We start from the raw sequence: 15,016 nt of genomic DNA, 5'->3' as shown, positions 1-15,016 counted from the left end.
TCATGATATAAGGAAATATAAATAACAACTTTATTATTGCCTCTCGGGCATATTTCTTTTAGCTTGTGTGCTTGTTGTTGTTGCATCATATAGGTTGCTCACCTAGTTGCATATCTAGACAACCTACTTTGATGCAAAGTTTAAATTGATAAAGAAAAGCTAAAAATTGTTAGTTGCCTATTCACCCCCCCCCTCCAGTCAACTATATCGATCCTTTCAGCCCCCCTCTCTCCCGTTACTCTGTAGTTCCACCGCCTCGTCCCGGTGACGCTTAGCAAAGCGCTGTCGGTGCTCCACCACCACCATCACCACCATGTCGTCGTGTTGGTTGTGATCCCATCTACTTCTCCTCTCCCGCTTGCTGGATCAAGAAGGAAGAGGCATCGTCGAGCCGCACGTGTGCTAAACTCGGAGGTGTCGTCCGTTCGGCACTAGATCGTTTGGATCGTGATCGGATCGCGAAGAGTATGACTACATCAACCGCGTGATAAACGCTTCCGCTTAGCGATCTACAAGGGTATGTAGATGCTCTCCCCCTCTCGTAGCTATGCATCTCCATGGATAGATCTTGTGTGCGTGTACAAATGTTTTTGTTTTCCATGAAACGTTTCCCAACAAAACACTATGGCAATTACAGTGTAAATATCATGGCAACTTTTGGCCAAAAAAATATTTCGTCGAAACATATCAACATGTGATCTAATTTTGAAGATCTCATCGAGACGGATTTAATGGTGAAAACGGATTTTTAATTAGGAGATAAAACATTTTTAAGCCGAAAACTAAAAATATTCCTGCTGATGTCATCTGTTTTGACGTGGCAAAATGAATGGTAATGGAGGCATTTGGGCCATGTTGCTTCGTGCCACACGTGTGGACGTTATCATTTGGGTTCATGATATGGTTAAATTTATCTTAATTCTTCCTTCATAGTTGCGGATGCTTGTGGGAGGGAGTAATCATAAGAGGGTTGTTTATTCAAGTAAGAACAACACCCTAGCGCCGGTCCACCCACATATCAAATTATCAAACTAGTGATCGCGAATCAACAAAACATAATGAATGTGACTAGACAAGAATTTTCATGCATACTCAAGAAGACAACGCTTTGCTTAATATAAGAGAGAACTCAAGCTTGTCCGCTGCTATAAAAAAGGATTGGGTCACCTTGTTGCACTTTGTTACTATTGTTACTTGTTACGATTTATCTTGCTATCAAACTGCATGTTACCACTAGTTTTAATATTTGCAGAGAATACCTTACTAAAAACCGCTTACCATTTCCTTCTGCTCCTCATTGAGTTATGAACTCATACCTTCAAAGAGCGAGAATTGATGGTCATACTGAGAGAGAAGCTTGTCGCTTTTGGATGACATGGCTATTTAAGCCGGTCGCGTCGCTCATCGCATGACAAGGTGGGACTAAACCCCCAATCAGGCTGGTACAACATAGATGTTACATCCACACTAAAAATCTTAAGTACGAAACAATTTGTATTTATGTGCACTAAACTATTTGTATTTGCACGTGTGCACCGAACAATTTGATCAAAATGATCGACATACATGTATTTGATATTTCAAATACCCAAATGATAACGCCCACACGGTGGCATGAAACAACATGGCCTAAACGTCTCCATTACTATTCATTTTGCCATGTCAAAACAGATGACATCAGCGGGAATCTTTTTGGTTTTCGGCTTAAAAATGTTTTATCTCCGAATAAAAAATCCAATTAAAAATCCGTTTTCACCATTAAATCCGTCTTGACGAGATATTCAAAACTAGATCCCATGTTGATATGTTTCGATGATTTTTTTGCCAAAAGTTGCCATGATGTTTACACTGTAGTTGCCATAGTGTTTACACTAAAGTTGCCATATGGCAATTTTAGTTTATAGATCATGACAATTTTAGTATTTTGACCATGGCAATTCTAGTACTTTGACCATGAAAATTATTTTTTGTATGAACCATGGCAATTTTAGTTTATGGTTTATGGTAAGTCTAGTTTCTTAATTTCCGTTTTATAATATGTCAAAACTTACTTTTAAAGGTAGAAGAAAAAATAGCTGAAACATATCATGGCAACTTCAGTGTAAACACCATGACAATTCATGTGCAATAGACATGACAACTTTTAACCCCCCAAAAAATGTCGTTGGAACATATTGATATGAGATCTAGTTTCGAAGATCTCGTCGTGATGGATTTAATGGTGAAAACGGATTTTCAATCGGATTTTTCATTGAAGAGTTCAAACATTTTAAAAACTGGAAATCAAAAAGGATTCCCGCATGCATGCGGTGACGTGGCGCAATCTGTGTGTTGTAGGGCATCTGGACGGATATTGCTCCCACCACACGTGTTGGCGTTATCAGTGTCCTTATAAAATATAAGGTTCATATAAGGAAAGATAGTTACATACAGTCCGTTCCAAGGGTGACGGTTTTGTCTCGCGTCTCTGGTGACTCGGTGGCGATCTAGGGTTTCCAGCGCCGCCGTCCCCCGTCGCCCCCAACCCCATCGAGAGCGCTCTTGTTCCGCGGCTTGCGGGGCTGGTGTTTCTTGTCTCCATTTCCCATCCACCATAGGCCTTTCACGTGTACTAGGGCGCGTGATCATACACCACCAGTGAACCCTAGTTTTGGTGTGAGTCTAGATCGGAGGCGGGGCAGAGGCGATGGACAAGGTGGAAGGTCTGCTCCAGAACCTGAAGCTGTCGGAGAAGGAGAATAAAGGGATCAAGATAGGGTGGGCGGGATCGGGGAAGGTCAGGGTGGTGGAACCGCAAGCCTTGGCAAAGCTGTTTTCGGAGAAGCCGGTGTTTTTAGACGCAATGGCGGAGACGTTGCGGAGGATCTGGTGCCCCATCAAAGGGCTGGATTGTAAGGAGGTAGGAGAAAACAAGTTTTGCTTCACCTTTGGTCAGGAATCTGGTAAGAGAATGGCGTTGGAGGGGGTCCTTGGGAGTTTGGGAATGATCTGCTGGTGCTTGAAGATTATGATCCAAAGAAGCGACTGGAGGACTATGAGTTTGATACGATCCCGATCTGGGTGCGGATCCTGCGGCTCCCACTGGGTATGATGTGCAGGGAGGTTGGGGAGGCGGTTGGGGCGGAGATGGGGGAGGTACTTGTTGGGAACGCAGTAATTTAAAAAATTTCCTACGCACACGCAAGATCATGGTGATGCATGGCAACGAGAGGGGAGAGTGTTGTCCACGTACCCTCGTAGACCGTAAGAGGAAGTGTTATGAAAACACGGTTGATGTAGTTGTACGTCTTCACGATCCGACCGATCCAAGTACCGAACACACGGCACCTCCGAGTTCAGCACACGTTCAGCTCAGTGACGTCCCACGAACTCACGATCCAGCAGAGCTTTGAGGGAGAGTTCCGTCAACACGACGGCGTGATGACGGTGATGATGATGCTACCGACGCAGGGCTTCGCCTAAGCACCGCTACGATATGACCGAGGTGGATTATGGTGGAGGGGGGCACCGCACACGGCTAAAAGATCAACTGATCAACTTGTGTGTCTCCAAGGGGTTCCCCTCTCCCCGTATATAAAGAAGTGGAGGAGGGGGAGGGCCGGCCCTCTCTATGGCGCACCCTAGGGGAGTCCTACTCCCACCGGGAGTAGGATTCCCCCTTTCCTAGTAGAACTAGGAGCCCTTCCAAGTAGTAGGAGTAGGAGAGAAGGAAAGGGAAAAGAGAAGAGAAGGAAGGAGGGGGCGCCGCCCCTCCCCCTAGTCCAATTCGGACTAAGCCTTGGGGGGCACGCAGCCTCCCCTCTCTCTTTCCCCTAAAGCCCAATAAGGCCCATATACTCCCCGGCGAATTCACGTAACTCTCCGGTACTCCGAAAAACACCCGAATCACTCGGAACCTTTCCGATGTCCGAATATAGTCGTCCAATATATCGATCTTTATGCCTTGACCATTTCGAGACTCCTCGTCATGTCCCCGATCTCATCCAGGACTCCGAACTACCTTCAGTACATCAAAACACATAAACTCATAATACAAATCGTCACCGAACGTTAAGCGTGCGGACCCTACGGGTTCAAGAACTATGTAGACATGACCGAGACACGTCTCTGGTCAATAACCAATAGCGGAACCTGGATGCTCATATTGGCTCCTACATATTCTATGAAGATCTTTATCGGTCAAACCGCATAACAACATACGTTGTTCCCTTTGTCATCGGTATGTTACTTGCCCGACATTCGATCGTCGGTATCTCAATACCTAGTTCAATCTCGTTACCGGCAAGTCTCTTTACTCGTTCCGTAATGCATCATCCTGCAACTAAATCATTAGTCACATTGCTTGCAAGGATTATTGTGATGTGCATTACCGAGAGGGCCCAGAGATACCTCTCCGACAATCGGAGTGACAAATCCTAATCTCAATCTATGCCAACTCAACAAACACCATCGGAGACACCTGTAGAGCACCTTTATAATCACCCAGTTACGTTGTGATGTTTGGTAGCACACAAAGTGTTCTTCCGGTATTCGGGAGTTGCATAATCTCATAGTCACAGGAACATGTATAAGTCATGAAGAAAGCAATAGCAACATACTAAACGATCAAGTGCTAAGCTAACGGAATGGGTCAAGTCAATCACATCATTCTCTAATGATGTGATCCCGTTAATCAAATGACAACTCATGTCTATGGCTAGGAAACTTAACCATCTTTGATTCAACGAGCTAGTCAAGTAGAGGCATACTAGTGACACTCTGTTTGTCTATGTATTCACACATGTACTAAGTTTCCGGTTAATACAATTCTAGCATGAATAATAAACATTTATCATGAAATAAGGAAATAAATAATAACTTTATTATTGCCTCTAGGGCATATTTCCTTCAGTACTAGATGTCGATGCGAGGGCGGACGGAAGGGCGGTGGGGAAATTCTTGCGGGTGAAGGTGAGAATCAACATCAAGGAGCCTCTGATGAGAGGGTTCAAGAGGGAGGAGGAGGAGCTGGAGGCAGGTTCGAGCAGTGAGAAGATGGTGGGGACTAATGTGGGCGAGGCAGAGGATGAAGATGAGTACTGGTGCCCATTTGAATATGAGTACCTCCCGGACTTTTGCTATACCTGTGGTATTATTGGCCATACTGATAAGGCATGTTCTATAAAGCTGAAGAGGGGGGAGAAACCTCAGCTCGGTCCATGGCTCCGAGCTTTCATTCCACGGCGTCAAAACAGTGATTCGAGAGGGAAGTGGGGAGAGGGGCGCCCATACTTCAGTGCACGCAGTAGTGGGAGTTGGCGGGCACCCCGTCAGGAGAGGAAAGCCTTGCCTGCTAGTGATGCAGCGTCATGGAGGAAGGATCGAAGCTCTTCGGGTCACTTGGGGGACACTAGGGAGAGGAACCAGGAGGTGAAGAGCCCGCTAAAGCTGAAGCCTGGGGGTGAATGTAACCCAAAGGAGAAATCTGGTGTGGCCAAACAGCTGGCGTTCCGTGCGAAGTCAAAAAGCACAGGGGGAGCAGGAGGATCGGAGGAGGGCAGAGGGCAGTGGAGCGCCACCAGCAGTTGTAGACATATTAAATGTCATGCAGCCGGGGGATGGGAGTCTGACGGCGAAGGGGGTAGTGCTACTGGACAGGAAGGGGTGGTGGCCCCCATGGCGGCCCAGTCCGGGGAGCGGGTGGGCATCTTGCCACCTGTGACCCTGGTTGGTGGACAGAGCGGCAGATCCGAGGAGCGGGAGCTCGCCAGGGGCACGAAGACCGAGGCCATGCATGGTCAAGGCCTGCAGATCGACATGAACAGTGTTTCTGCGTCGGCAGTGGAGGCTGGCCCGGGGGGAAAGCAGGGAAGCGACAACCCTAGAAAGCCTAGTAAGTAGGGGGCAAGTTCAAGAGAATAAGGAGGGAGGGAGGAGATGGGGGAAGGGAGAAAGTGGATGATTCTGGTGTAGTTTTGAGTGGGCAGAAAAGGAGGGAGGAGGACATGGTTATGGAAGCTCCAGAAGTCTGCAAAGAGAGTGAAGGTGGTGATGGGTGTGGGTCAGAGGGAGGAGACCAATGAAGATGAAGTGGGGCTGCCGGGACAGCTCCGCGGGGCCCAATGAAGATAATTGCGTGGAACTGCCGGGGATTGGGAAATAGGCCGGCAGTTCGTGGCCTTGTGGATATCCAGAGGCAGGAGGTTCCCGGTATCATGTTCCTATCGGAGACTAGGATGGACGAAGGGAGGATGGGCCGTTTTCGGGCAATGTTAGATATGCCAAACATGCTGGTTCAGAATAACAGAGGGAAGAGCGGTGGATTGGCGTTGTTCTCGAGGAAAGGACTTAAGGTGACTTTAAGATGGGTTGGCAGAATGCACATTGATACTATTGTGGAGGAGGAGGAGGAGGGTTTCAAATGGTGGCTCACGGGCATCTATGGGGAGTCGCACGCGGAGAAGAAGGGGGAGACTTGGAGACTCCTCCGTACCCTACATCACCAGATCCAGCTTCCTTGGGTGTGTATGGGTGACTTTAATGAAGTCCTCTTTAATCATGAGAAATAGGGTGGTGTTCCTAGAGCCCATAGTTGTATGCAGAGTTTCCGGATGCTCTAGATTATTGTAATTTGCATGACCTTGGTTTTGAGGGTGATGTATTCACGTGGAGGAATAAAAACTGTCGTGTTGAAGGGTACATCCGTGAAAGACTTGATCGTGTGGTAGATACCCCGGAGTGGTGTGCTCGGTTCCCGGCCTACAAAGTGATGAATGGTAACCCGCAGAAATCTGACCACAGGCCAGTGATCTTAATGCATGATGGCAGCCCGCGGGTGCAGAGGTGCAGGGCTGGGGAGAGGCTGCCACGCTTTGAAGCACGGTGGTTGCTGGAGGAGAATTGTGATGGCATCGTTCAGGAGGCTTGGGAGAAGGCGAGCGATGGCGAGGTTAGTTCCAAGCTAGCCCAGGTGCTTAAGTCTCTTGATACGTGGAGTAGGGAGGTGTTGGGTGATTTGCGGAAGAGGATCAAAAAGCTCAGGGACGAGCTGGAAACTGTGTGGCAGCTCCCCATTTCGGAAAGTCAAGTGCGTAGAGAGCAAACCGTGGCATATAAGTTAGAAAAGTTTTAGGAGTAGGAAGACCTGGTGAAAGCACAAGTGCTCCCTGGGTGATTTTGGTAATTAATGTCAACATATCTCTTGTTGGACTAATGCTTCTACCTAGTATGTTTCAGATAAGTTCAACAATGGAGTGGCATGGACTAGAGGATGTGGAACCCCTTTAAAATGCTGAAGACAAAGGATTGGCTCAAACTCAAAGCTCGGGACTCTACATTTTCTATTTTAGTGATCCAAGATCACATTGAGTCCATAGGAAAGCCAATACTATTAAGAGGGATGAGGTGTTGCTTAATGGCTTGCTTGCTCAAAGTTCTTAGTGATATGGTCCAAAACCCTCCATACTTTCTCATATCCACATATGTCCCAAACCAAAAAGTCAAACTCGGACCCACCGAAACTTTCTATCCGGCGCCACCGAGTTCAATTGACATAGCCACTGCCAGAAACCCTAATCAATTCGGTCTCACCGATGGGATCTCGGTCTCACCGAGACGAGCTTGCAAACTCTCTATTGCCTATTGCAATAATTTCGGTCCCACCGGGATATGCAATCGGTCCCACCGAGTTTGCTTGGCCAACTCTCTATTTCGCTTATTACCCAAATCGGTCCCGCCGAGTTTGAGTAATCGGTCAAACCGAGATGAGGATTTACCCTAACCCTAGCACATCGGTACCACCGAGTTGATCCATTCGGTCCCACCGAAACACCTAACGGTCACATTATGAACCAAATCGGTCTGACCGAGTTCTCTGAATCGGTCCCACCGAGTTTGGTGATTTGAGTGTAACGGTTAGATTTTGTGTGGAGGCTATATATACCCCTCCACCGACTCTTCATTCGTGAAGAGAGCCATCAGAACATGCCTACACTTCCAACACATATTTTCTGAGAGAGAACCACCTACACTTGTGTTGAGGTCAAGATATCCCATTCCAACCACATAAATCTTGATCTCTAGCCTTCCCCAAGTTGCTTTTCACTCAAATCTTCTTTCCACCAAATCCAAATCCTGTGAGAGAGAGTTGAGTGTCGGGGAGACTATCATTTGAAGCACAAGAGCAAGGAGTTCATCATCAACACACCATTTGTTACTTCTTGGAGAGTGGTGTCTCGATTGGCTAGGTGTCACTTGGGAGCCTCCGTCAAGATTGTGGAGTTGAACCAAGGAGTTTGTAAGGGCAAGGAGATCGCCTACTTCATGAAAATCTACCCTAGTGAGGCAAGTCCTTCGTGGGCGATGGCCATGGTGGGATAGACAAGGTTGCTTCTTCGTGGACCCTTCGTGGGTGGAGCCCTCCGTGGACTTGCGCAACCGTTACCCTTCGTGGGTTGAAGTCTCCATCAACGTCGATGTACGATAGCACCACCTATCGGAACCACGAATAAAAAATCTCCGTGTCTCCAAATTGCGTTTGCACACTCCAATCCCTTCTCTTTACATTCTTGCAACTTGCATGCTTTACTTTCCGCTGCTCATATACTCTTGGCGTGCTTGCTTGATATGTATTGTGAATGTTTAAACTTGTGCCAAAACTCTACTTCAACCTAAAGTATTTAAAAACTGCAATTTTTCTTGATTAGAGTTTATTCAGCCCCCCCTCTAGACGCCTCTTCTCGATCCTTTCAATTGGTATCAGAGCTTTGGTCTCCATTGCCTTGGTTTAAACACCTTTGGAGGAAGATGGATGTGTCTACTTTGGGGAGTCTTAGACGTAGAGTGCCTATTCTTGATGGAGAGTTCTTCTATGAGTGGAAAAATGAAATGCTTGAGATTTTCAATGAATATCATTTGAACAAGTACATTACTAGCCCTTGTGCACCTCATATTGATCCTTTGCATCCTACACCCGAAGAGGATCTTGACATGATTTGCAATCTTAGAACTATCAATCTTATCATTAGAGGATTGCCCAAAAATTTGATTACTAGTTTACCTACTCTTGATTGTGCCTATACTATTTGGAGATTTCTTGAGGAACGATTTCCAAATTATTCCTTGAAAAATTTAGACGAAATTCTCCATAAGTCTATTGCCTTGAGTAAGATGAATTCCAGTGATCCTATGTTTGGTGATTGTCTATTTGAGCTTACCAATCTCATGCGTGCCAAAGGAGATGTTGGGATCATTAGCAATATCATTTCCGAAGATATTAGAATTCATAAAGATAACCATAGTAATGATCATTTATCTAATGAATTACCCTCTCTAGGGGTTGATCAATCACAAGATGATGTTGAACATGGATACTATGATGAGGATGATGATAGTGACTATGATCTTGATGATGAAATGAGACACTTTGGTCTTATGGCAAATCTTCGCGGCTACATGGCTGGAGGAAAGGAATGGGTCCTTGATAGTGGATGTACTGATCATACGACCGGAGACAAAGATATGTTTCGTGAGCTTGCTGAAAACGACGGCCCTCGAAAGTATGTCACCTTTGGTGATAACTCAAAGGGTAAGGTGGTTGGCCTCGGTAAGGTGGCCATCTCACATGATAGCTCAATACAAAATGTCATGCTCGTTGAATCTCTTGGGTACAATTTACTTTCAGTATCTAGACTTGCTGATTTCGGTTTCAATGTCCTATTTACTGAAGTAGAGTGCCAAGTGTTTCGTAGAGACAATCATAAAATGGTCTTTACCGGTATATGTAGAAGTGATCTTTACATTGTTGATTTCACTAAAAAGGCTCAACCTAGAACTTGCTTAATTGCTAAATCTTCTAAAGGCTGGTTGTGGCACAGAAGGCTAGGTCATGTGGGCATGCGAAATCTTGATAAGCTTATTAAAGGTGATCATATCCTTGGAGTAAAAGATGTTATATTTGACAAGGATAGACTTTGTAGTGCTTGTCAGGCAGGAAAACAAGTTGGAGGGAGTCACCCTGTGAAGAACATCATGACCACGAGAAGACCACTGGAGCTACTTCACATGGATCTCTTTGGTCCCAATGCCTACAAGAGTCTCGGTGGTAACTCATTTGGTCTAGTCATAGTTGATGATTTTTCAAGATTTACGTGGGTGTTCTTTCTTGATGACAAATCGCAGGTCCAAAAGATCTTCAAAAACTTCGCTAGGAAGGCCCAAAATCAATTTTAAGTGAAGATCAAGAAGGTTCGGAGCGACAACAGAACGGAGTTCAAGAACGCAAATGTGGATACCTTTCTTGACGAAGAAGGGATTTCACACGAGTTCTCGGCTACGTACACGCCTCAACAAAATGGAGTTGTTGAGAGGAAGAACCGAACTCTTATTGAGATGGCAAGAACGATGCTTGATGAGTACAAGACTCCAAAACACTTTTGGGCAGAAGCGGTTGAAACAGCTTGTCATGCAACAAATCGCTTGTATCTTCACAAGCTACTCGGCAAGACGGCATACGAGCTCCTCACCGGTAACAAACCCCAAGTTGGATACTTTCGAGTATTTGGCTCAAAGTGCTACATTCTTGATAAGCATCGTCGTTCTAAATTTGCTCCTAAATCTCATGAAGGTTTCCTACTTGGTTATGGCTCAAACTCTCATACTTACCGTGTCTACAACAATTTCACCCGAAAGGTTGAAGAGACGGTAGATGTGAAGTTTGATGAATCTAACGGCTCGCAAGTAGAGCAATTGCCAATGGATGTAGGAGACAAAGACCCTTCGGAAGCAATCCAAGACTTGTCTATTGGCAAGATTCGTCCAACGGAGGTGAAGGAGACTACCTCGTCCATCCAAGTGGAAGCTTCCACCTCACGACAAGGTGAACCAAGAATGATACGGAAGCATCCACAAGTGGGACACACCAAGATGAAGAAAATGAGGAAGCACACCAAGATGAACATCAACAACCTCCTTCTCCACCAAGACAAGAGAATGACAACGTCAACAATGAAGAAGACCAAGAAGAATAACAAGATGAAGAAGATGTTCCACCCCGAGCCAAGCCAAAGCTCCCACGAGTTCGAGCAAGAATCGCCAAAGACCATCCCATCGAACAAATCTACAATGATATCCAAACCGGGAGAATCACTCGCTCTAAAACTCGTTTGGCTAACTTTTGTGAACATTATTCATTCATATCTAGCATTGAACCTATGAAGGTTGAAGAAGCATTGGAAGATCCGGATTGGATAAACGCTATGCATGAAGAGCTACACAACTTTGAAAGAAACCAAGTGTGGACATTGGTCGAGAAGCCCGACAACAACCACAACATCATTGGTACCAAACGGGTGTTTCGCAACAAGCAAGATGAAGATGGTCAAGTCGTCCGCAACAAAGCACGCCTAGTCTCCCAAGGCTACACTCAAGTCAAAGGTATGGACTATGGTGAGACATATGCCCCCGTTGCTAGACTTGAGTCCATTCGCATCTTACTTGCTTATGCTAATCACCATGATATCACCTTGTACCAAATGGACATTAAAAGTGGTTTTCTAAATGGTGAAATTGAGGAGGAAGTTTATGTTAAGCAACCTCTCAGCTTTGTCAATCCTAAGAAACCTAATCATGTTTACAAACTTCACAAAGCCCTTTATGGTCTTAAACAAGCTCCTAGAGCATGGTATAAATGCTTGACCAAGTTCCTTATTGAAAAAGGCTTTGAAATTGGAAAAATTGATTCTACTCTTTTTACTAAAAGGGTTAATGGAGAACTATTTGTGTGCCAAGTTTATGTTGATGATATTATATTTGGTTCGACTAACCCTCATTTTAGTGAGAAGTTTGGAAAGCTAATGTCGGAGAAGTTTGAGATGTCTATGATGAGTGAACTCAAATTCTTTCTTGGTTTGCAAATCAAGCAAACTAAGGAAGGTACCTTTGTTTCTCAAACCAAGTACACCAAGGACTTATTCAAGAAGTTCAATATGCAAATGCCTACTAGTGGACATCTTGACTTGACTGAGGACGGTGAACCGGTTGATCAAAAAGTTTACCGCTCTATGATTGGTTCATTGTTATATCTATGTGCCTCTCGTCCCGATATTATGTTAAGTGTGTGCATGTGTGCACGATATCAAGCGGCCCCTAACGAGTGTCATCTTAAGGCTGTGAAAAGGATAGTGAGATACTTAATACACACACCAAATTTTGGCATTTGGTATCCTAAGAGGTCTTCTTTCGATCTTGTTGGTTACTCCAACTCGGACTATGCCGGAGACAAGGTTGATAGAAAGTTCACTTTGGGTACTTGTCAATTTCTTGGTAGATCTCTTGTGTCTTGGTCCTCCAAGAAACAAAACTCGGTATCCTTATCCACCGCCGAAGCGGAATACATTGCCGCTGGTTCATGTTGTGCTCAATTACTTTGGATGACCCAAACTCTTAAAGATTATGGGATATATGTGAGACATGTTCCATTGCTTTGTGACAATGAAAGTGCTATCAAGATTGCTCACAATCCCGTGCAACATTCTCGAACTAAGCATATTGAAGTTCGTCATCATTTCATTTGAGATCACGCTGCCAAAGGGGACATTAATCTTAAGCATGTTCGCACCGATAAGCAATTGGCGGATATATTCACCAAACCACTTGATGAGAAAATCTTTTGCCGTTTGAGAGGAGAATTGAACATTATTGATGCTTCAAATTTGGAGTAGGAAATCCATTTGGATACATGCAAGGCATGAGCCTTTGACTAATCCTTGATATTTCTCTCATGATGCTATCTATATGTCTTGGATATACTTGCACCCTTGCATGCTATCTAACCCTTGTAGGTACTTGGATGAATTTAAATCCATGAGATTGCAACTCACTCATATCTTGAGCAATCTCTACATCACCAAGTCTCTACACAATGGTGGTTGAAGACAAGGAAGCACAAAACTCTTCAAACATATCCTTTGACAAATTCTATGTTAAATTTTATGATTGTCATTTTGGATACACAAGTGCTCTTCCTTGCAAAACTAACCCATGCAGGTAGATGAACTCAAATTCCAAGTGGTGCTCCCAACTCTTCATGAGCTACATCAACCTTGAGCAACCCACACAAGTTCAACTACATGATCAAGATCAACACCACTACCCAAGGTATGTTATTCCATCTTAGAGAAGCTTTACTCCAAGTCATGGGGAAAATCAACTCAACAAGATGTGAATACATCAAGATGCTTAAACAAAAAATGGTAACCCCATTTTGAGCTTAAACGATGAGTATGACCTATGATCAAGTGTCCTCACTTGACTCCTAAGTCAAAATACTCTAATAGGTGACTTTGTCGCCGCCCAATTCTAGATGAAGTTCTCTTGTGTTTCTCCGTGCTCTTGCATTTGTCTCGTGCATATTTATTTCCCCTTTCATAAACAAAAAAAACTTCATCTAGATTTATTTTCTGTTTACGTGTGTTCTGCATTCTCTGCATCCAATTCATTGCAAATCTTTCAGCTAATTCCTTGCAAATCCTTGTGAGATCTTAATTGTCTAGTGAGCTGAGGTGACAAGTGTTTTCCCTGTGATGAACTCGGTCACACCGGTTTGTTTTCTTCGGCCCAACCGAATTCTTTCGGTGCCACCGAAGCACACAACTCGGTGCTACCGATTTCTCTGCAGAAAAGATAGCTTGCCACTTGTTCCTGCATTCTTTCTACTCCAGCTCCACTCAATGATTCTTGTCCTCTACCAGCATCACATTCGACTTGCTTTGTGACTCGAGGACCAAACCCATTTGTAATAAATATCCAGAAGAGCCCTTCTTGGAAATTGATGTCAAAGGGGGAGAGAGAGATCACATCAAAGCTTAAAGAGAGATCACATCAAAAGGGGGAGAGAATACTTAGGGGGAGAGTGTAAGAAACCCCAGATGCTTGGTGTTCAAGAGGAGAGAAGTCACATGTCTTTAAGAGGGGAAAGACATGTTCATATTTGATTGTTTGCATTAGCTCTATTTCTTTTCTTTGCTCTGATTTTCTGTTCCCTATCTTCTCCCAATATCACATGCAAGATTCAGGGGGAGCAAGAAATCTAAGGGAAGGAAATCCTTGAATTCTTTGCACATCTTTACCTTTGGGGACATGTCTATATCAAATAGAGTACTCAGTACTCACTCTCTACATGTCATCCCAGTCTTGGTACTCTTGTGGTTTCTTTTGGTTGCTTTGCCTAGTAGATGTATCTGTGTTACCTAACCTTGTTTACTCAGGTTCATTCTTTCCTAAGCCAACTCAAGACCACAAGGTAAGTATATGCATCTCAGTCATGTGCATGAGAATCTCTTGCTGATGTACATACTGTTTGCAAGAAGGACTCATGAGCATGAAGGTACATTTCCTATATTCACATCATTTACTCTGATGCATATAGCCAAGATATATGTAACACATGGCTTACTCTGTCATGCTTATGCATTCACATGCTCCTATATTCCATATTTATATGATTGCATACATATAGGGGGAGCCTATGCATGTTATATGTCTTTCCAAAGCTTTACTTGTTATTCTCTATATCTTTATCTAAAGCTCTGATGTATGTTGTCATCAATTACCAAAAAGGGGGAGATTGAAAGCACAAGTGCTCCCTGGGTGATTTTGGTAATTAATGTCAACATATCTCTTGTTGGACTAATGCTTCTACCTAGTATGTTTCAGATAAGTTCAACAATGCAGTGGCATGGACTATAGGATGTGGAACCCCTTTAAAATGTTGAAGACAAAGGATTGGCTCAAGGTCAAAGCTCAGGACTCTACATTTTCTATTTTAGTGATCCAAGATCACATTGAGTCCATAGGAAAGCCAATACTATTAAGAGGGGATGAGGTGTTGCTTAATGGCTTGCTTTCTCAAAGTGCTTAGTGGTATGCTCCAAAACCCTCCACTACTTTCTCATATCCACATATGTCCCAAACCAAAAAGTCAAACTCGGACCCACCGAAACTTTCTATCCGGCGCCACCGAGTTTAATTGATATAGCCA

Source organism: Aegilops tauschii, chromosome 6, assembly GCF_002575655.3.
Source record: "Aegilops tauschii subsp. strangulata cultivar AL8/78 chromosome 6, Aet v6.0, whole genome shotgun sequence".
In the NCBI taxonomy this organism is placed as follows: domain Eukaryota; kingdom Viridiplantae; phylum Streptophyta; class Magnoliopsida; order Poales; family Poaceae; genus Aegilops; species Aegilops tauschii.
This window is presented reverse-complemented; position numbering follows the sequence as displayed.